This window comes from Podarcis filfolensis, assembly GCF_964270895.1.
Source record: "Podarcis filfolensis genome assembly, chromosome: 2".
In the NCBI taxonomy this organism is placed as follows: Eukaryota; Metazoa; Chordata; class Lepidosauria; order Squamata; family Lacertidae; genus Podarcis; species Podarcis filfolensis.
This window is the reverse complement of record NC_139605.1, coordinates 22,838,665-22,860,442: the sequence shown is the minus strand read 5'-3', so window position 1 is coordinate 22,860,442 and position 21,778 is coordinate 22,838,665. Positions and strand designations below refer to the sequence as shown.

The 21,778-nt window shown below is 43.8% G+C and overlaps 1 protein-coding gene across 3 annotated transcripts in view; it reads left to right on the top strand.

The window, feature by feature from the left end:
• Positions 1-21,778, top strand: part of FHIT (fragile histidine triad diadenosine triphosphatase) — a 1,042,494-nt gene that overhangs the window by 158,724 nt on the left and 861,992 nt on the right. Inside the window, exon 3 of one of the 3 annotated variants that reach the window (XM_083602594.1) lies at positions 18,703-18,736. The exons of the other annotated variants lie outside the window; for them this stretch is intronic. The gene's annotated coding sequence lies outside the window, so the exon portion shown is untranslated. The remainder of the gene's footprint in view (positions 1-18,702; positions 18,737-21,778) is intronic. 3 annotated transcript variants of the gene reach the window in all.

Genomic DNA, 21,778 nt, shown 5'->3' with positions numbered 1-21,778 from the left:
GCAACCCAAAGGCCTGGGACATTCTGTACACAAGACCTGTTTCACACCGCTGAGCGATGGCCTTTCATTTGAGCTGTAGCTCTGAGGCCGGCAGTCTCGTAGTTGGACATACAAGTTGGGCAGGACAGGGGATTGCAGCTAATGTTCCCTAGCTTGGAATACAATCCCCATGCTAACACAGACACTCATGCTCCTATTTTATTAGGGGAAGGGCATGGTTAGGACTTCAGAATGAAATTGTTCCCATTTCAACATGGCCAAGGGCAGAGGATGGCAGAAGAAAGGCCTTTTGAATTTTGGCTTTGCTGGGATGGGAAAAGTGTGTCTGGAACAGAAAGGGCAACCTCTGTAGACCAAGTCAAGATATTGTGGGGACAGCTGGGCAATACAATAGATGGTGGGTACTTTGGAACAGCATACAGAGTGCTGGATGGAGATTTAGAACAGATTTGCACAGCAGTGTGTCTGAATGGGCCATTGTTAATGCTACTGCCTGCTGATTTACCACCTTGTGGCCCTTGTCTTGCCTTGACCAAGGATGGATTTGGTTTTAAGAGTGAGTCTCTGTTTGCAATAGAATGATTGGGAACAAAAATGTGCCATACGTGTTTCAGCAACTGCGGCAAAGTGAAACTTCTTCATGCAGTTAATATCAAGTGCTTAAAACAAAACAAAACACCTAAGCTTTATAGGCATTTACAACAAAATGACTATTTAATATTATATTGATTCAGGAGTAGGCTTCTAACAAAGCTCCAGCATTTATTAATATCCCAGTGTTTATTTCCCATTGCAGCTAAAAAGCACTCCCTATTGATCTGGATGCTTCCATGGTAATTAGCACCAGCAAATTTACTGTAGTATATAGTTGTGACATCATGGGTGTTATGAATATGCCTTTCAGCAACAGATTGTGATCTATAACTATGGATTCAGCTAGCTATCGGGCCATATGGCATCTCTGATATTTGTTAATCAAGCTGTCTATAATTACATTCGGAGCAATGCGAGCAAACCGAGAGGCTCCAGGATGGAATTTGAAGTTTGCCCCTGGAGAGTGCTGTGGCTGGTAAGAGTGTGGTACCCGTGGCCAATCGCCCCCAAGTCAAGACCATTGGCTTTTCCCATATGCTAGGGACACAGTCATGTTTGCTTCTCAGCACTTGAGTAGTGAACCACGGCAACATGATTGCTTCATGAAAGTATTGTTAATAAAAGAAAAGTATTAAAAGTTACAGCTTATAGCACTGTGGTAATTTAAAGTAATTTAAAGACGCCTGCTTCTTGGGAGGAAAGCAATGACAAACCTAGACGGCATCTTAAAAAGCAGAGACATACCTTGCCAACAAAGGTCCGTATAGTTAAAGCTATAGTTTTCCCAGTAGTGATGTATGGAAGTGAGAGCTGGACCATAAAGAAGGCTGATCACTGAAGAATGGATGCTTTTGAATTATGGTGCTGGAGGAGACTCTTGAGAGTCCCATGGACTGCAAGAAGATCAAACCTATCCATTCTGAAGGAAATCAGCCCTGAGTGCTCACTGGAAGGACAGATCGTGAAGCTGAGGCTCCAATACTTTGGCCACCTCATGAGAAGAGAAGACTCCCTGGAAAAGACTCTGATGTTGGGAAAGATGGAGGGCACAAGGAGAAGGGGACGACAGAGGACGAGATGGTTGGACAGTGTTCTCGAAGCTACCAGCATGAGTTTGACCAAACTGCGGGAGGCAGTGGAAGACAGGAGTGCCTGGCGTGCTCTGGTCCATGGGGTCACGAAGAGTTGGACACGACTAAACGACTAAACAACAACAACAATGGACAATGCCAGTGGCTCATCTAGTTCAGTCTTCTGTTCTCACAGTGGCTGAACTTTGGTCAAAAATCTGACTCATTTTGCAGTAAATATCACAGACATCTCTTAATGTATTGACCTGCAGTTTGGTTAACAGGGCTTCAGAACAAATGTGTATGTAGATAGTGATGTGAGGTGGTGATGATTGTGGGGTTTTTAACCCGCCCCACATCTCAGTTGCCAACCACACAATCCTCACTTTAAAAAACAAACAAAACCGTTTGCTGTGAAATTTCGTTTTAAAAAATCCCTGCCGTTTGCAACATGAGAACTGTTTGTGTCCACAAACTGAAATAAGAGAAAGGCTCTTCCGTATTTTGTTCTGAAATTCAATTGATTGGCCTGACTGGCTGTCAGTCAGTGAACTAACCAGTGGTGTCTTTGATGCCACAGGGCCATGCATGATAGGTCTCCTAGACCAGCAGTCTTCACACTATTCAGAGCTAGAACTCACGGTTACATCCTAATTCCGCTCACTTCTTTATTATGTACATGTTTGGTGGTAGCACTGTTGTTGAGCTCTACCTTAGGTCCCAGCCAATCAGCTAAAGACCAAAGCCCTAGGCCAGGGTTGATGAACATATGACTTTCCAGATATGGTTGGACGGCCAGTGGATAGGGGTGATGGGAGTTGCACTCTGACAACACCGGGAGGTTCTGTGTCCTTGTCCTAGATCTGTAGTTCAACAGTGAACCTGAAAGCAAGATGTCAACTATCTTTGAGTGATTGGTTGCATACCTGTGACTTGACTCCTGATTCAGCAGTTCCATGTAATCCTGGTGGTGCAGAGTTTAGCAGTAGTGAATTAAATGCTAGTCGCTTGCCAAAATGACTTAGATGAGTAGGTGTGGATTACATTTCATAACCCTGGGAAAATGGATATTCCTCATGAAAAAAATCAGAACTATAGTTCAGGGGAACCAGGCAGAAACTACATGCTGAGGAATAGCAATTGCATCCTGATCTTATCTCTGTCTTCATCTTTTATTTGTTCTTTTTATGAATCCATAAATGTGTGGAGATAGTTGGACGGTTAACTTTTATTGGCCCAGAGAGGCTGAAGTGGTTTTCAAGGGTAGCAAAGTTATCTTGCAGAAATGGTAAATTGTCTTCTGCCCATCACTGATATGGAGATTCTGCTTTCAGAGTGTTGAAATAACTCTTCAGGTGGTGTCTTCTACACTTTAGTGTATGTTTATATGAGCAAGTAGGGATGCGGGTGGCGCCGTGGGTTAAACCACAGAGCCTAGGACTTGCCGATCAGAAGGTCGGCGGTTCGAATCCCCGCAACGGGGTGAGCTCCCGTTGCTCGGTCCCTGCTCCTGCCCACCTAGCAGTTTGAAAGCACGTCAAAGTGCAAGTAGATAAATAGGTACCGCTCCGGTGGGAAGGTAAATGGCGTTTCCGTGCATTAGTCATGCTGGCCACATGACCCGGAAGCTGTATGCCGGCTCCCTCGGCCAATAAAGCGAGATTAGCACCGCAGCCCCAGAGTCGGTCACGACTGGACCTAATGGTCAGGGGTCCCTTTACCTTTACCTTTATATGAGCAAGTGGGTCCAAAGCTGTTGAACTGGAGCCACTCTGGACACTGTGCACTTTGGTAGCCCATCTCCCAGTATCCATTAAGATCATAAGAAGGGATCAGGCCAGTGGCCCATCTGGTCCAGCATCCTGTTCCCACAGTGGCCAACTAGATGCCCGTGGGAAACCAGCAAGCAAGATCTGAGCACAAGAACAGTTTCCCGTGTTGTGGTTTCCAGTAACTGGTATTCAGAAGCATTACTGTCTCCAACTGCGGAGGCAAAGCATAGCCAAATTGGCTAGTAGCCACCAATAGCCCTTGTTTCTATGAATTTGCCTGGTCCTCTTATAAAACCATGCAAGTTGGTGGCCATTGCTGCCTCCTGTGGGAGCAAGTTCCATAGTTACGGGAACTATGCAATGTGTGAAGAAGTACTTTCTTGTATCTGTCCTGAACCTTCCCGCCTCCAGCTGTATTAGGTGACCACTAGTGTTACAAGAAAGGGAATTGAAGTCCGTGTGATGTCTGAAAATGGGAGCCCATGTAGGTCTGCTTCCATGTAGCTGGGAACTTAGCATGATGGAAGCTCCCCACTTGTCAAGACGCCTATTGGCATTCAACGTGCATAGGCTGCCCTTTGAAGATGCTGCACCGAACGTGATATTGGGAGAAGAGTCTGCTGGGATGTTCCTATTCCCTTCTCCACACATATGCCAACATATTGAAGAGAACCCTCTGAAAGGGGCTCATCTCTTTAGTCAATAGGAATGTTGCCATTGGCTTCAGTTGTAGAACGTACCTTGTATTTGTGTCTGTGTGATCACGCACACGCCTAGCCTTCATCGCAATGGATTAATATTCCTTCTGTTCAACTTCTTGAGTGACTTCAGCATGGTATAAATAAATGTAAGGGGAACGGGAGGCCACTCGCCCTTGGGGAGGGAGATTTATGGTAGCCTATGTAGCTTTAACAAAGGCAATATCTGGCTTAGTTTTAAGCCAGCCGAGGATTGTTAATGTGTGGATTAATGTTTTAAGCTTGGCAGAAACCAGATGCAGCTGAGTTAAATCCAAATAAATTCTCAATAGAAATGAATGCTTAGAGGAAGTACAGAGAACAATATTATGCCAAATTTCAAAAAACAACAACAAAAACAACTCCATTTTTTTGCTGGTTGGATAGTTCATTAAAAACAAAGTTGTGTAATTTTACAAAATTCAGAAATACATGGCTGCCATCTTTCTTTATTCCAGACAGTATTCAATGATTGTCCTAGATATTTGCCATAAATTCTGAGGTCAAAGTTGTGTTGCCATTTAAAAAAAAAAAAAAATTCTAACCAAGGAATACACAAAATGGTGTAAAGAAAAGTGTGGCAACTTTGTTAATACCAGTTGGTCCTCCTCTGTTGGTCTAAGTAGGGACACTGTGGCAACGAAAAAATGTCCCATGTTGTGAAATGGTACATGGACAAAATTCAGGGGGCTCTTCGCTTTGTAAAATGAATTAGGAACTTTTTACCATGAGGTTCTAAAATCCCATAAGTGGTTTTTAGGTACTGCCCAAATGCGCCTGAGCCCCTTTTGCTAGGAACACAAACAGTACTAGATTGTGTGCAAAGTTGCAATCTAATGATGTTTGCTTTTTGGCTGATGACTAAACAATGTTGTTAGCACTTGAGCGGGCGAAGGTGGAATGTGAATGTCTACCGAGAGAAAATACGAGATTAGATAAAGGTTGCATCATTTCTTGTAACTTTCTATGTTTCTTAACTTGAAGAAACATAGCTTTCTACGTTTCTTAACTTGACAGACTCTTTAATTTTTACCTTGCTTTGCACTTGATTCAAAGCAGGGCTATTTAGGGGATTTGATCTTTGCAAAGTCAGGTGCAACCTGAGCTGATCTACACCACCTGGATTAATGTGTGGATCAGAAATTACCGTATTTTTCGCTCTATAGGATGTACCGGACCATAGGACGCTCTGGACCATAGGAGGGGGAAAACAGGGAGGGGAATTCTCCCCCTCTCTGCTCAGCGCCCCTTCAACGAAGCTGCAGGAGTAACAGAGCCCCTTCCATTTCTCCTCCCGCTTTGCTGAAGGGCCGCTGCGCAGCTCTCCCTCTCTGCTGAAGCCAGGAGAGTCTTGCTCTCCCGGCTTCAGCAAAAGGAACCTGAAGCCTTTGGAGCGCATTGCGAGTTCCCGCTGCTCTCCAAAGGCTTCAGGCGGCTATCCCTGAAGCCTGGAGAGCGAGAGGGGTCGGTGCCCACTGACCACTCTCGCTCTCCAGGCTTCAGCGAAAGCAACGCGAAGCCTCCAGAACACAGAGGGAGCGCTCCCTCTGCGCTTCGGAGGCTTTGCGTTGCTATCGCTGAAGCCAAGGACCCTGCATTCGCTCCATAGGACGCACACACATTTCCCCTTAATTTTGGGAGGGGAAAACGTGTGTCCTATAGAGCAAAAAATATGGTAGTTGGAACTTCTCCTGTGCTCCAGCACAGTTCTTGATTTTTTAAATAAAAAAACACAGATGTTTAAAATGCATTATATTGAGATATACATTTAAATGTGAATTTTCATGTAGATTAAAAAACCCACAGATTCACAAAGAAATGGGGTGGGACAGATTCATGGGTGAACACATGCAAATGTGTCATTTGTGAAATAGAACTGATTCACCCAGCCTTAATTCAAAGGTAAGAGTAGCAGTGCTGTGATGCATTTTCACTGGTGGTAACTGTAATAATAGTATTTTTTTAAATGAAAAAATCCATTCATAAGATAAATCTATTCACAATTGAAAAACACCCAGACACCAAAAGTGTTTTGTCTAGGGAGCAGAGGACAGATTTTGTTATTAGAGATGTCACAGAATTCTGACGGAAACAGGAATAGAAATGGCCCGTGTCTGTTCGATATTCACTATTGCTGTTGCTTTCGGTCTGCACTGATTACAGTTCACTTGCATTGAAATGGTTGGTATGGAATAGCATAATGAGAACCTAATTACACAAGCTGTGTAGTTTTACCTCTGGGCAACATAGTTTTTGGCAGAAAACAAACTGCAGCAGAACGGAACCAGAACCGTGTGTGATATATATATATATATTTTATTAAGGGTTTTCTTGTTTTACAGTGTAAGTGTAATGCCTCGTATTTTTTTTTCTTCCATGTAACAATTTTACAAAACTGTTTCATTTGATGAGGCATTAGGGAGAGAAGAAAAAAAAGAAAAAGAAAAAAAAAGAAAAAAAAAGAAAGGGGGTGGAGGGAGGGGAGATGGATGGGGGTGGGGTCGGGTAGCGGTGTTTCTGTTATGCTTAATGTATGTAGAGTTTGGTGTCAGCGTGCTTGTGTTGTTCACTTGTGTTCCTTTGGTGGTGAGAGAGGTTGGGGTTGGCCTAGGGTGTGATTGTTTGTTTGTGATTGGCTGTGGTGATCTTTGTTTTCACCTACTTTCTGTCGAAATCTCTATCGGCCGATCCTCCTTCAAACGTGAGAAGAACACAACCACTCCTCCCCTCATTTCCCCAGGGAGGGGAGAGAGACAGACAGAAATGTATTTACATGCCTTTATTTCTGTCTTTCCAGCAGTGCAGAAAAGAACATGTCTGCACTCCTCAGCAGCCACAGCAGAGAGAGAATAACTCCACCCATGTACTTCCAGTACAGGGTCATGTGCCACTCTGAGCTAACATCCGGTGCTCAGTGCACATAATGGACTGTTCCTTGTTCCCACGGTACAGTCCCAAAACATCAACATCCTGTTTGGCTTTCCAGCCACCTGGAGCACTCAGCAGCATTGCTCCTTTTTCGTAACACTTTCAGCAGCCAGAAACACCATAACCAGACACTGGAGAGACCTGTCAGGAGTAAGCATGGACCAATGGTACCAAATAGTATGGGAAACAGCCCTACTAGAAAAATTAACTAATAAACTGAAACTGACACGGGGACAAACAGAAGAAGACACCTTCACCCCGGTATGGCTCCCCTTTATCACATACACAGCCCAACAGGACAACGACAATAATCCACCAACAGCATACAAATCAATATGGCTAACCTGATCCAAAACACCCACCCACCTCAGAACCATGTGTGATAAATACAGGGTGGGACGGAAAACCAGATCTTATATCCCTACTGGTTAATCACACTGCCTGACCACTAATCCCCTTTCTGTGGGTGCAATATTCTGAAACAGATTTCTGTCCAGGGTACATCCTTCATTCATTGCCTGTGTAGACCAGGGATCCCACTTTTGTACCAAAACAGCGGGATTCCACACGCTGCAGCACATGCAGAATAGATGTTCCATATGTATGCAGTGTCTCTTCCACATTTGGAAATAATATTATAATTGTCTTGTTGATATCTAAGGTGGATTACATGCCGCCATAAACCACACAATGTTTGTTAACCGACTCTTCCTCCTTAAAAAAAAGCATATGGCGTGTTTTGACAAAACTCGTGACCTCTATTCTGTGTGAATAACCTAGCACACAGTGTGTTTTGTCATCTTTTTCATTAGAGGGAGAAATAGGTTTTCACCGCCACCAAATTAACCCTAATTGTAAGTGTTTAAACTTGTTTGGGGCTAAGGGTCATCTCCCGAAACCCCTCTTTAGATAATGAGATAGTTCTTCAGTGGATGTCACTGTGAACTCTTATTTCCTCGGCACTGTCTTCAGCTCAGTAGAAAACACAATTACTTGGAAGTAGGTGTCACTGAAATCAGTGGAGCTTACTTAACTCTTTATGAAGGTGTTTTGGGACAGGTGGTATTTCAGTTTCTCTTTCTACTGTAAACGAGACTGGCTAAGGTAGGTGAAATAAAAACAAACAACCCAATTGTAGCATTTTAAAACATAGCTTTCTATGTTTCTTAACTTGAAATTTTTGTGTGTGAAATAGAAAATGGCCTATTCCTGTAAATTTGCACGTGCTTTGTTGGAAACGTCTTCATTGCCTGGTACTATAGTTGTCTTGGACTGAAATCCTGATTGAATGTATACTGATGGCATCCTTTTCTGTGCTCAGGTCCTTATATTTTAATATATTAATTGATCTAGAAATGTTTAAGGATGTGAACAAGAAAATCCATGGCATAGATTGCCATCTTAGTTACCCTAGGAACTGCTTCTGCTTAGGTGGGATTGGACTTGTCTCTTACGCTGCTTTAAAATGTTTTATAGCATCATAGAGTTAAAAGGTACCACAAAGGTAATCTAGTCCAGTGTTTCGCAGCCGCCCCCCCCAGGATATTCTAAGGGGGACCCAGGTGAAAAATGCATAAATGGGGGGCCACAGCAAGAGACTAGGTGGCACAGAGGGAATTGGGAAGTGAAGAAAAAAAAATCCTGATTGGCTGGCTATCCGCTTGGCCAATCACAAGCGGGTAAGAGGGCGGCCCACCAGGGCTTAGTGCTCCTTTTTGCCACGTGTGTTTTCTTGGAGCAGTCCTGGTTTGTTTACGGCTGGAGAGGGCGATCACTGAGGCTTCCATTTTGACCAGTAGAGCCCATGATCCAGAACCCCCAGGTCAGGTAAGTGTGGTGGTGGGGTGGCAGCGGGTAGGACTGGGTGAGCCGGAGCTGCTTCTAGCTGCTGCCAGTGCTGGGCCTGGTGGCAGCCTGGGTCTGACTCTGCAAGGCGCAGGGTGCAATCCACCCCAGCGCCTAGCCAAGCAGAGTCGTCTGGTGCTGCTGACTTGCATCTAGTAAATAACTAAATGTCTACTCAGAAGAAAGCCACACTACGTTCAATGGGCCTTATTCCCAGGGAAGGGTGTGGGGGGCTATGATGTTTTACCTAGGGCTCCTCCAGATGACAAGATCTTTTTGCAGCAGGTCAGTGAGGACCACTTGCTTTTTAAAATTCTCCCATATATACAGAACTCCCTGTGCGCATTTTGGACTGTAGGTTTCCCCCTCTGTGTCAAATAACTGGGGTCAAATAAGTGTTGTTTAATTTTTATAATACATGGAAGATGGATCTTCCTCAGGAGGTTCTGGACTCTCCTTCCTTGGAGGTTTCTAAGCAGAGGCTGAATGGTCATCTGTCATGGATGCTTTAGCTGAGTTTCCTACATTGCAGGGGGTTTCACTAGAAAGATGACCCTTGAGGTAACTTCCAGCTCCATGATTCCATGTGTTTTTCTGCTTCAACAATATTTCATTGGTATGCCCCGTGGAGGACCTTAAGGTCCATAAATAGCAACACTCTAGACGTCCTGGGCCCTAAGGAAGTCAGATTAGCCTCAACCAGAGCCAGGGCCTTTTCAACACTGGCTCTGGCCTGGTGGAACGCTCTGTCTCATGAGACCAGGGCCCTGCGGGATCTGATTTCTTTCCACAGGGCCTGTAAGACAGAGTTGTTCCGCCTGGCCTTTGGCTTGGAATCAGCCTGATCCCCCCTTTCCTTTTCCTTCTGTGATGAAACTCCTATTTGGGGACTTCCCTGGCTTTTTTCTGGCCCATGTAGGACCAGTCTTGATAGTTGGCCTTGGTGAAGATTTGACATTTTCATCCCCAAAAAGTTTTTGATTTGAGTTTCTACTGAAATAAGGCTGCATTTTAATGTTGTATTTTAATCTTGTTTTTAAGTTGTATTTTAATCAGTTGTTTTTATACCTGGTGTTAGCCGCCCTGAGCCCGGTCTTGGCTGGGGAGGGCGGGGTATGAATAAAATTGATGATGATGATGTTCCTATCATTTTATGTAACTGTATTTTCTATAAATTATAAAAATGCTATATTTACAAACAAAACATTTAAATAGCTACCTTTCTACCAGGAGGACCGGAGGGGAGGAGGGATTGGTGTAACCAGGATTTTTGTTAGGGGGGCAGGCTTTTGTTAGTGGGGACAGAACCTCAGTTTTTTATTGATTTTTACTTTTGGGGAGGGTAGCTGCTTCCCTGCCCCTCTTGGCTACACCCGTGGGGAAGCACAGGAAGGAAGCAAGGTCAAAAGGGGGCCACGGTCAGAAAAGGTTGGGAAACACTGATTTAGTCCAACCCCCTGCAATGCAGGAATATTTTTGCCCAAATAAGGGGACTCAAACCTACGGTCCTGAGATTAAGAGACTCATGCTCTGGACTGGACTGGACTGAGCCATCCAGTCTGCATTTTGATGCACCTTGTTTCTTCCACCTCCCAGAAAAGAAGGTTGTGAATTGTATTTCTGTCCAATAATAATCAACAACTGAGCCGGTGGCTTTTAAAACCAAGCTTTGTGTACGTTTCATCTTGAAGCTTAAAATAAGCATGGTGTGTTGCAACGCACAAATAAAAGGTATAAAAGGGAAGCTTTAAAGAACAAGTCAAGGGTTGCGGCGGAGAGTGGCATCGTAAGCATAACGGCATTGTCACCGTATCACATGCTATGCTCTTCGCTGCCCTTACCTTTTGCAGGGTCAGTTTGTGACTACAAAGATTAGGCTGTTGGCTTTGTGCTTTCATCAACTTCAATAATGGATTTGTAGGGCTGCGATTCTTTTGTGCGCTGCTTGTAGATGATGTTGGCAGCAGATAGAATACAAAGAAAACTTTGTAAGACAAACTTCCGTGACATCCCCCGACTTAGTTAAAATCTCGGGGAAGAGTAAGGCTGAGTGAGCCTTCTTCAAGCTGTCACTGTGACAAAGAAAGAACAGCAGCTTTTGTTGTCCATTGCTCAAAACAATCGCTCCATTGTGATTACCAGTTTGTTACCCTGATGTGCAGAGCTTGGATTCCGAATAGCAAGCACTAACCGATGGGACGTTTGCAGATGGAAATGCGGCTGGCAAGCAGGTATCTGCGATGACCTTGATGTGAAAAGCAACGGCTGTGGGGCAGCAGGCAGGAAAGAAATGAAAGTAATGGCATGCCATTGAAGTTTCTCTTCCTGGTCTTTTCTCATATACGAGATCAAGTATGGAAGGCAGAAAGTTGGTTCCCCTTTCTCATTGTTGGATTGTGTGCAAAACTATTATGCTCAGATTGGTTTGTTGTTGTTGTTTAGTCATTTAGTCGTGTCTGACTCTTCGTGACCCCATGGACCAGAGCACGCCAGGCACTCCTGTCTTCCGCTGCCTCCGGCAGTTTGGTCAGACTCATGCTGGTAGCTTTGAGAACACTGTCCAACCATCTTGTCCTCTGTCGTCCCCTTCTCCTTGTGCCCTCAATCTTCCCCAACATCAGGGTCTTTTCCAGGGAGTCTTCTTTTCTTATGAGGTGGCCAAAGTATTGGAGCCTCAGCTTCACAATCTGTCCTTCCAGTGAGCACTCAGGGCTGATTTCCTTCAGAATGGATAGGTTTGATCTTCTTGCAGTCCATGGGACTCTCAAGAGACTCCTCCAGCACCATAATTCAAAAGCATCAATTCTTCAGCAAACAGCCTTCTTTATGGTCCAGCTCTCACTTGTTTGCTTAAACAGAGCCGCTGGTGCACTTTGCGGAGTTGCATAAGCTTTTTTTTTTTAAAGCTCCCAACCCAGATGAACACAAAATTAGATTCCATAAGAAAGGGAGACAATGGGTAGAAAGAAAACAAAGGTAACAGTAATGGGGGAGGGGAGTGAGTGAATGTGGTTGCTTAGGCTTTGTTTCCTCAGAAGTGAGAACAAAGGGCTTCATGGAGAAGGTGATTGGGAGACAGAAAGTGAGAGAGTGTTGAACTGTGGACACGTTTCACAAAGAAGTTCTGGGATTTAAATCTGCCTCCCCTTCTCCATGGCACCAGGAGAACTGCCTCCTCTGTTCTTGTGTCTTGGAGCCTACACATGACAAATTATTCGTAATTTAGGTTCCTAACAACTACCACCGCATGGAACTGCCAGACGTTGCAGGGGACGCTTGCAGGGCTGACTTGCTTGCTGTCCTAATGGCTGCAGCTTTCAGGGAAGAGAAAGACCGGGAAAGTGTTGCTGCTCTTCTTGCCTCCCTCTCTGTCCCTCCCATGCTCCTGCACCATCAAACTGCTGCAAACACTCGTGTGGGGAAAGCCCACCCCCTCCACAAAATCCCAGGAAAGAGTGGATATTGCTATATCCCTGCACTTGGGATTATTTGGCGTTCCAGTGTGGGATGTCAGTTGATGTGTGGATAATGTGGTCTTTCTGTTGGTTGGCATGGAAATCTACTCTTTCTGTAACTAACTCTGATCCTGGGCATACTCTCCGCTTATCAAGAGCATTGAACAATGTATAAAGAAGTACTACATTTGACTTTCCCTCAGTTTGGGGACTCCTTCTCTTCCTCCAGCGTGCCATCAAATTCTGGACCAGAGTACATTGTGAAAGTGGCTTTTTGTTTAAGCAAACATTTTCTGTTAATTTCAACTAAGTTCCACCCAATTAATGGAGCTACCAATTGAGTTTTCTCTTAGTTTCACCAACCGTGGATACATCCCTCAGAGGCTGAGAATAAGAAGCACCGGATACTTTAGCTGCCTTCTCGTCCGACTGCTTTACATTATCTTCAAACGAAAGCTGAAAAAAACCAATATCAATAATCATTCTGTTTTACAAATCTTCTGATACTGCAGGAAACCTTCTGCGTTAGGATGAGCTATGAATTTCAACAAATAAAAGGATAAAGCAGGTGTGGACGACATTTTGTCCTTGATGCGGGCAAGATTATGATTCCGTACATGTTAAAAATAGCTACCTGGCCATGATGGCTATACTCTGCCTCCACAATGGGAGACAATACGCTTCCGAAGACAAATTGTTGGAAGCCACAGAAGAGGAGAGTTGTGCTGTTTGCAAGCTTTCCAAGGGCATTTGTTAGGCCACTGTGAGAATAGGATGCTGGACTAGGTAGGCTATTCTTACGTTTTCAAGTCTTGAGTGCCACCGCCCATTTCCTCTACTGCTCATGAGGTATAAGCTTTCTGTGTGTTATTTCTGAAATGAAGGGAAGACTTCAGCTTCTTCCGCACAACGCCCCTCCCCACCCCGCCAGCAATCTTAAAATTAAGAAATTCTGTCATGTACTTTCCTTGTGCCTCTTCAGTAACCATGACTCACCTTAATACCACAGTTTGACATTAGAAGCCTCTCCAGAGAGGAAGAAAATCATTGAGAAATGAGCTGGATAAAGGTTATTAAACCAACACTTAAAATTCCAGTCCTGCACGTTTTACTTTACCCCCTAATTAAATGCCAAGAACAGCAATGTGGAATTTTTTTAGTATACACACATGCTGAGTACACCTTTATCAGAAGGGGAAGCTCTGGCAGGGAATTCTAATTATATTCCCACCAGACAAGACTCCTTGATTATGGCTGTGGAGTGCTGTTTCCTTTCCCTGCCCCCTCCTCCCCCAAAAAAGTGAGGAAGGGGCAGCCTTGAATATGGGGAAGTGGATTACCAAGCAGAATGTAAGTGGCTTTCTTCTCGTAACTGAGACCTCCGAGTATAGGGCGGTATATAAATTCTAATAATAATAATAATAATAATAATAATAATAATAATAATAATAATAACTGGCTCCGGTTTTGCTGCGGTTGGCTGTGAGAATGAGACCTGGCGCCGATGAGCCGTCTTGCAAAATTTCAGTGGGGACGATTCTTTGAAGTGGAGGCTAATTGTTTAAATAAGGTATTACGACTGGAGTTAATAATATGTGCATATATCAGTGCTTATAAAACTTTCATTTAGAATCCCCCAGGACTCTTTCGGAGCGCTAACTTAAATCTCATTTTAACGTATGTGTGGAGGAGCTTATCAGCTTTCCAATTACTCTGCATCCTCTGGATTGCAATAAATAACACGGGGAACTGGAGGCAACAAATTGTGTTGCTTCCACTTTTGGCACTTAACAAGCCATGTCAAGTGTGTGTGTGTGTGTGTGTGTGTGTGTGTGTGTGAGAGAGAGAGAGAGAGAGAGAGAGAGAGAGAGAGAGAGAGAGAAGTGGTGGGAGGCAGGGAGGGAGGGAGAAACAGAGTTAATATTTAATCAGAGGAGTTTAATATATGTAGTGGTCTTATTCCTAGTCAGTCAGCTTGGATCGTAGCCTTAGTCACATTTAGAAAGGCAGGACATAACTGATGGAAGCCAGAAAGGTGATACAAGCCAGAAAGGTGCTGAACCCGGGTGCGTGTGGAAAGTATCTTCCCTCACGTTCAGAATACTGCTTTCAGTTTCGACGTTAGTGGGCTTTACCTCCAGTGGCAAATTAAACACATTCTTTTTAGAAGTGCGAAACAGGTTCTTCCCCACCCTGCTTCCTCTCTTTTTCCTTCTGGTCTCTCTCTCTCTCTCTGTCAACTTTCTATAATATTGTATTAAATGCTTTTTTAATTCTCTAGGGCAACGAACAGGTGATTCAACTTAGCAGCTGCACAGGTGCTGTTTTAATGCTTAGTGCTTACTGGAAATATTCCAAATAACAAAAGCTCTTTAAAAAGGCTTGAGGATCTTAGAAGGGGGGCTGTAAAATCGTGCTGGGACTTAGGCTAAATGGTTCTCCCTTGTGACCCTCCTCTCAGCTTTTACCGATGTAGGAAGCTTATCTTGAAATATTCAAGGGCTGCATTGCTTAAATCAAGGTCACTAGTATTTTTATTCTACGGTAATTGTATAGTTAGAAGGAAATAATTACCTTCTAAAGTACAAACATAGGTTACTGGTATACTGCCATATGAATGTCATCTAACTATATTTGGAATTGGCTAAAAAGAACGGAGCTCTCTCTGGCCTCCTTCCTACCTCAGGAGTGTTGGCTGGCATGGAGATTAATTCAGTCTGTGTGTTGCCACTATACACTGAAAGTGCATTATTTCACCCAAATAATCTGGAAGTTTTAGTTTACCCCCACAGATGTAGATCTTGGCACCCTTAACAAGCTACCATTCTGAGGATTCTTTTGCGGGGGGTGCTTCAAATATATGGTGTGTACCCAACTTTATTAATCGAGGATAGTCATATTGCGATATATGGCATCCAAGGTATAATTGTCATGGGTCAGCTTCACCTGCTGAACAGCAGCCTGAAGGGGGAGAAGGCCAAGTGGCTCCACCTGTAGCTGATTAGCCTTTAATAATAATGATGATGATAATAATAATAATAATAATAATAATAATAATAATAATAACAATAATAATTATACCCCACCCATCTGGCTGGGTTTCCCCAACCACTCTGGGCTGTTCCCAACAGAATACAGTGGTACCTTGGATTAAGAACTTAATTCATTCTGGAGGTCCGTTCTTAACCTGCAACTGTTCTTAATCTGAGGTACCACTTTAGCTAAGTGTGGTGTAGTGGTTAAGAGCGGTAGTCTTGTAATCTGGTGAACCGGGTTTGCGTCTCCGCTCCTCCACATGCAGCTGCTGGGTGACCTTGGGCTAGTCACACTTCTCTGAAGTCTCTCAGCCTCACTCACCTCACAGAGTGTTTGTTGTGGGGGAGGAAGGGAAAGGAGAATGTTAGCCGCTTTGAGACTCCTGAAGGGGAGTGAAAGGCGGGATATCAAATCCAAACTCTTCTTCTAATGGGGCCTCCCACTGCTGCTGCGCCGCCGCCACGCGATTTCTGTTCTCATCCTGAAGCAAAATCCTTAACCCGAGGTACTACTTCCGGGTTTGCGGAGTCTGTAACCTGAAGCATCTGTAACCTGAAGCATCTGTAACCTGAGGTACCACTGTATTAAAAGTATGATAAAACATCAAACATTAAAAACTTCCCTAAACAGGGCTGCCTCCAGATGTCTTTCTAAAAGTCAGATAGTTGTTTATTTCCTTGACATCTGACATCTGGGGGGGGGGCGTTCCACAGGGTGGGCGCCACTACTGAGAAGGCCCTCTTCTCGCAGTGAGGGAACTGCCAGAAGGCCCTCAGAGCTGGACCTCAGTGTCTGAAAGATGGGGGTGGAGACGCTCCTTCAGGTATACTGGGTCAAAGTCACAAAGCCTTTATGGGTGCTGGTTTGGTGACCCCTGATCCGGTGAGTTCCAGACTGAAGTGAGATTTGAAGCGGCAATTCGTTTGCTCCTAACTCACCTGTGCCAACTTTTTTGAGTCTTTTTTTGCAGGTTGCATATTTTTGTCACTGCTGAGTAGTACAACCTGTTTTCATGTAGCCAACAATTGGGAGCATGTGTGATTTAAACCACGCTTTAACCCCAGACTTTCTAATTGGCAAAATTAAGCACTGCATTGCAGGAAAGAAATGAATCTGTATCAAAAGGGTCCTCCCCCATTTCCATGGAAGCTTTGAGCTTCCCTCTAGCATTGACATCTATATATTAAGTAGCCAAAGCTAAGTGAACAGCTGTGTCTCGGGTAAATGTCACCATATTAAATTGTCATTTTTTTAAAAAAAAAGTTTGAAATGAATAGAACTTAATGTACCATCTATCCCATTGCTAATATTTCAAATTGACTGCTTTTCTAGATTGCAGCCAGTAATAACTTGAGCAGAATTCGGCATCCAGTTTCAAGTCGTGTTTTTCTATCTTTTGCCTCTCTTTTAGGGTTGGCTTATGCAGAGCCAGACTAATAGGGCAATACAATAGAGCAAAGTTTCCCAAATTTAGGTTTACTGCTGTTTTTGGACTACAGTTCCTATCATCCCTGACAACTGGAATGATGGGAGTTGTGGTAGTCCGAAAACAGCTGGTGAGCCAAGTCTGGGAAACCTTGCATAGAGCAACAATATACTGATTCCACCATTTTAGCTACCTGCTCCTGAATTATTATTTTTTTCTCCAAAGGAGGGTCAGCTAAGTTTCTTAACAGTTGATTAGATTCTTTGCCATTAAACTAACCTAAGTTAAAACTGTTATTTTGTACTGCTTGTAAATCCTGTCTGCTGTAGAGCCTTAAAGTCTAGTTCTTTTGTTTTAATTCTTCATACGTTGTGTACGCAATATAGATTTAAAACCCATTCCCTCTTCAAGAATCCTGGAAACTGTAGTTCATCCCTCACAGAGCTACAATTCCTAGCTCCCAGATCCCAAGATTCATTGGTGCTTGGGGAATGTGCTTTAAATGGATGGGGAAGGACTTGATGTCATGCTCTTCTGATCAGTCTTCCTGCAAAAACATTTCAGCTTGCTATACAGAATGGTCTCTTTCCTCTCCCAGTGGACTGTTATTTCACCATGGGACTTATTGGGTGAATACCCTGCCTTAGTATAATAGGGACGCGGGTGGCGCTGTGGTCTAAACCACAGAGCCTAGGGCTTGCCGATCAGAAGGTCGGCGGTTTGAATCCCCGCGACGGGGTGAGCTCCCGTTTTTCGGTCCCTGCTCCTGCCAACCTAGCAGTTCGAAAGCACATCAAAGTGCAAGTAGATAAATAGGTATCGCTCCGGCGGGAAGGTAAATGGTGTTTCCGTGCACTGCTCTGGTTCGCCAGAAGCGGCTTAGAAGCTCATCTTGCTTTTCAGGCCGAGGGAGCTGGCGTTTGTCCACAGACAGCTTTCCGGGTCATGTGGCCAGCAGGACTAAACCGCTTCTGGCGCAACAGGACATCAGGACGAGTGCCATAGTGCACGGAAAAGCCGTTTACCTTCCCGCCACAGTGGTACCTATTTATCTACTTGCACTGGCATGCTTTCGAACTGCTAGGTTGGCAGAAGCTGGGACAGAGCAACGGGAGCTCACCCTGTCGCGTGGATTCGAGCCACCGACCTTCCGATCAGCAAGCCCAAGAGGCTCAGTGGTTTAGACCACAGCGCCACCCGTGTCCCTTCCTTGTGAGAGTATAACTAATGTGGAATGGAGTTGTCTTGTCCAGGGTGTTCAGTAAGCTTCTTAAATTGCCCTGGCTGCATTACACTTATTTAAAAAGAGATACCATCTCAAAATGTGATGCTGTGTTTGAACATCATAATTGGTAGAAGTGGCGAGTGTAAAAAAGGTGTAGGCTACTTACAATACACAATCTTGTAGAAACCTAAGGTGTGTGTTCTTGATGTTTGGATTCCGAATTACTTAATTGTTTGATTAACAAGGAATGAGTTTTACATATGATTTCCACTATTGTATCCAATACAGTTTAACTTAGCTTTCAGTTAAACCCCTTCCGTTAAGCAGGCGTATGTTCAATGGGAACTAGACAAATAACAGTGTTTAAAATTATGAGACTTTGAAGACATGCATTTTATTCTTAGATCTCCTCAGTTTTGCATCTGGTAACAGGGAAATGTGTCAAGTTTCATTTCTGTTGTAGGTTATTACATCAGATTTATGTTTTCGTTTGGCGAATGCATGATCTCAAAGAAAATAAAATTGGTTTCATTTTAAGCTTACAAAAGCATTTTTAGCTTGCATTAATTCTTGAGCAGAATGAGTGAGTTAGTGATTCCCTCTTCTCTTTTCAGTGTCCTGGACGGTTAACTCCTTGGAACGAATAAGGTGAGCAATCATTTTACTTGGATTGTAGCAGCAGACATTCGGAACTGATTCTTAGGACGTGCTAGCCAAGACCCTTTTGTTTGTGCACACTGAGTGCTTTTGGGCATGGGAGTTTTCCAATCCCCTTTTCTAAGCCCTTACTGGGATGCTGTACCCAAACGTCTGCAAGCCACAGGAGCAGCTTTATGGGGAAAGAGGAAGAAGGTGGCTGAAAAGTGGTCCTTTGGATCCCAGCTATTGTGTGGTCACATTTCGATGCCAACGTAAAAATATTGTTATAGGATTAGGTAGGTTGGAGTGGGTAGCCTAGAGGATATCTTTGGGTCCTCTCCAAGCTTATCATTGGCTCCTATTACATTTCTGAGCACAATTCAAAGCCCTAAACTGCCTCGGCCCAGTACACCTGAAGGAGCATCTCCATCCCCATCGCTCAGCCCGGACACTGAGGTCCAGCACTGAGTTCCCTCACTGCGAGAAGTGAGGTTGCAGGGAACCAGGCAGAGGGCCTTCTCGGTAGTGGCACCTGCCCTGTGGAACGCCCTCCCATCAGATGGAAATAAACAACTATATGACTTTTAGAAGACATTTGAAGGCAGCCCTGTTTAGGGAAGTTTTTAATGTTTGATGTTTTATTGTGTTTTTAATATTCTTTTGGGAATCACCCAGAGTGGCTGGGACAGGGTATAAATAAATTATTGTTATTATTATTATTATTATTATTATTATTATTAGTTTGTGTTTGTAAGATGGGATTCTGTAGAGACTTCTTATGTGGTCAAGCCATGTCAACCAATGATTCAATCAAAGTATTTCTTTGATTGAGTAAGAAGAAGAAGAAGAGTTTGAATTTGATATCCCATTTTATCACTACCTGAAGGAGTCTCCAAGCGGCTAACATTCTCCTTTCCCTTCCTCCCCCACAACAAACACTCTGTGAGGTGAGTGGGGCTGAGAGACTTCAGAGAAGTGTGACTAGCCCAAGGTCACCTAGCAGATGCATGTGGAGGAGCAGAGACGCGAACCCAGTTCCCCAGATTATGAGTCTACCGCTCTTAACCACAACACCACAGTGGTGACTGGTACAGGTGACTGGTTATCACAGAAGATACTAACTGGAGATGTTTCCAGAAGATGGGCTTAAGTAGGCAGGTCTCCCCCCACCATCTCCTGCCTGGAGGGGATGTCGTTGGTGAGCGTGGGAGGGTGTCTGTGTACTAATATTGTTCCATGTAGGGGAAATTTCAGGGACATCACCAACTGGGTTTTGCTTTCCTTTGAAAGAGAAATCGCTGGAGACTTAGGGCATTTTAAGTATTTGGCTTATTTTTAAATAGGGCCAAGCAACAGGTGCACTCTTACCAGATTGCAAACCTACTGCCTCACAACAGATTAGAAGTCCAAGGTGAGGTGCCTGCCCTGGACATCTAATTTGCATGTTCATTGATAAGGTTGGTGTGCATGAGATACAGGGCCTTCTTGCTAGTGGCCCCATGGTTGTGGAACTCCTTTCCAAATGACTTGTGTTTGGGCCTCCCTTATATATTGGCTTTTAAGAGCACCTTGAAAGCCTTTACTCTTGCCTTTCCTAAAGAGTGTTAATGCCTTATGTGATTCACAGCAGTTTTCTCTTGGCAATTGTACACCTATCCAATCTACCTAATGTAACTTGTATCTTCCTTTCTATGCATGTTGTTTTGTGAGGGCGTGGCTCTGCAGAAGGCTTGCAAACACATTTTATAAATAATAAATAAATATGCTAAAAGAATGAATGTAATGGCTGCAGGCAGAGATATGAGGGGGGCAAAATGCCTAGTTTGCTATACAGTGGTACCTCGGGTTAAGTACTTAATTCGTTCCAGAGGTCCATTCTTAACTTGAAACTGTTCTTAACCCGAAGCACCATTTTAGCTAATGGGGCCTCCTGCTGCTGCCGTGCCACCGGAGCACGATTTCTGTTCTCATCCTGAAGCAAAGTTCTTAATCCGAGGTACTATTTCTGGGTTAGTGAAGTCTGTAACCTGAAGCGTATGTAACCCGAGGTACCACTGTATGCTATACTCCTTGTGGGAAAGGGCTTAGATGCTTAACTAATAATCTAGTTGATATGAGGTTATATTAGTATGTAGAAAATGTCAGTGAGCATGTAGATCACTTCACCTAAGAGATGATTTAGCATAAAATATTGATCTCTGATATTTCCTGATCTGCAGAGCTTTGCCAAAATGGCTCATATCATAGGTCTTCCAGACTTCCCCTTAGGAGATCCAATTCACTGAGAGTCTTCACATTCAGAGACTTATACTGATATTGCATCCCTGACCCTGCTAAATGGACCACTATAATGATGCTCCCGTTGCTTTTTCTCAGATACCACTGTTGCCCTGCAGTAATTTCCATCAACCACAGCTGGACAGGCTAGTGCAGCCATTTTGATATAATGCAGGCCTTACTGGAAATTGCAACTATGTGTCAACATCACAAAACAATGAATTCTTGGAAAAGAAACCCCATACCCTTCAACTGTTGTGTATGGAGATAATTACAGCCTGGATTGATTGTGGTCTAATGGGAAAATACAGTATTCGGGCTCAATAGGAACAGAGTGAAATTATATGTTAACCACACTAGTCAGACTTAAAAAACAAAAAACAACAACCTTTGAAACAATAACTGGAAAATAGTTAAGGAAACTATGTACCAAGTGCAAATGATCACCATAAGAACATAAGGAGAGCTCTGCTGGATAAAGCCAAAACTTAATTTAGTCCGGTATTCTGTTGTCATAGTGCCTGACGGCATGAATATGCCCTGGGTTTTATTTATTTCTATATTGGACTTACAACCTCTACCTCCTGAAGATGGGTAATGGTAAACTAATTAATCTACCGTATCCGTCAACATTGGAAGTCAGTTTGCTATGATATACATAAAGAAAGAAGTGTATCTCCGCAGCAGCAAAATAAACCAGCTGCAGCTGAACAGAAAACACTGGATGAAAGTGTGAATTAATCTCAAAATGGATTGAGGCATGTTTGCACAGTC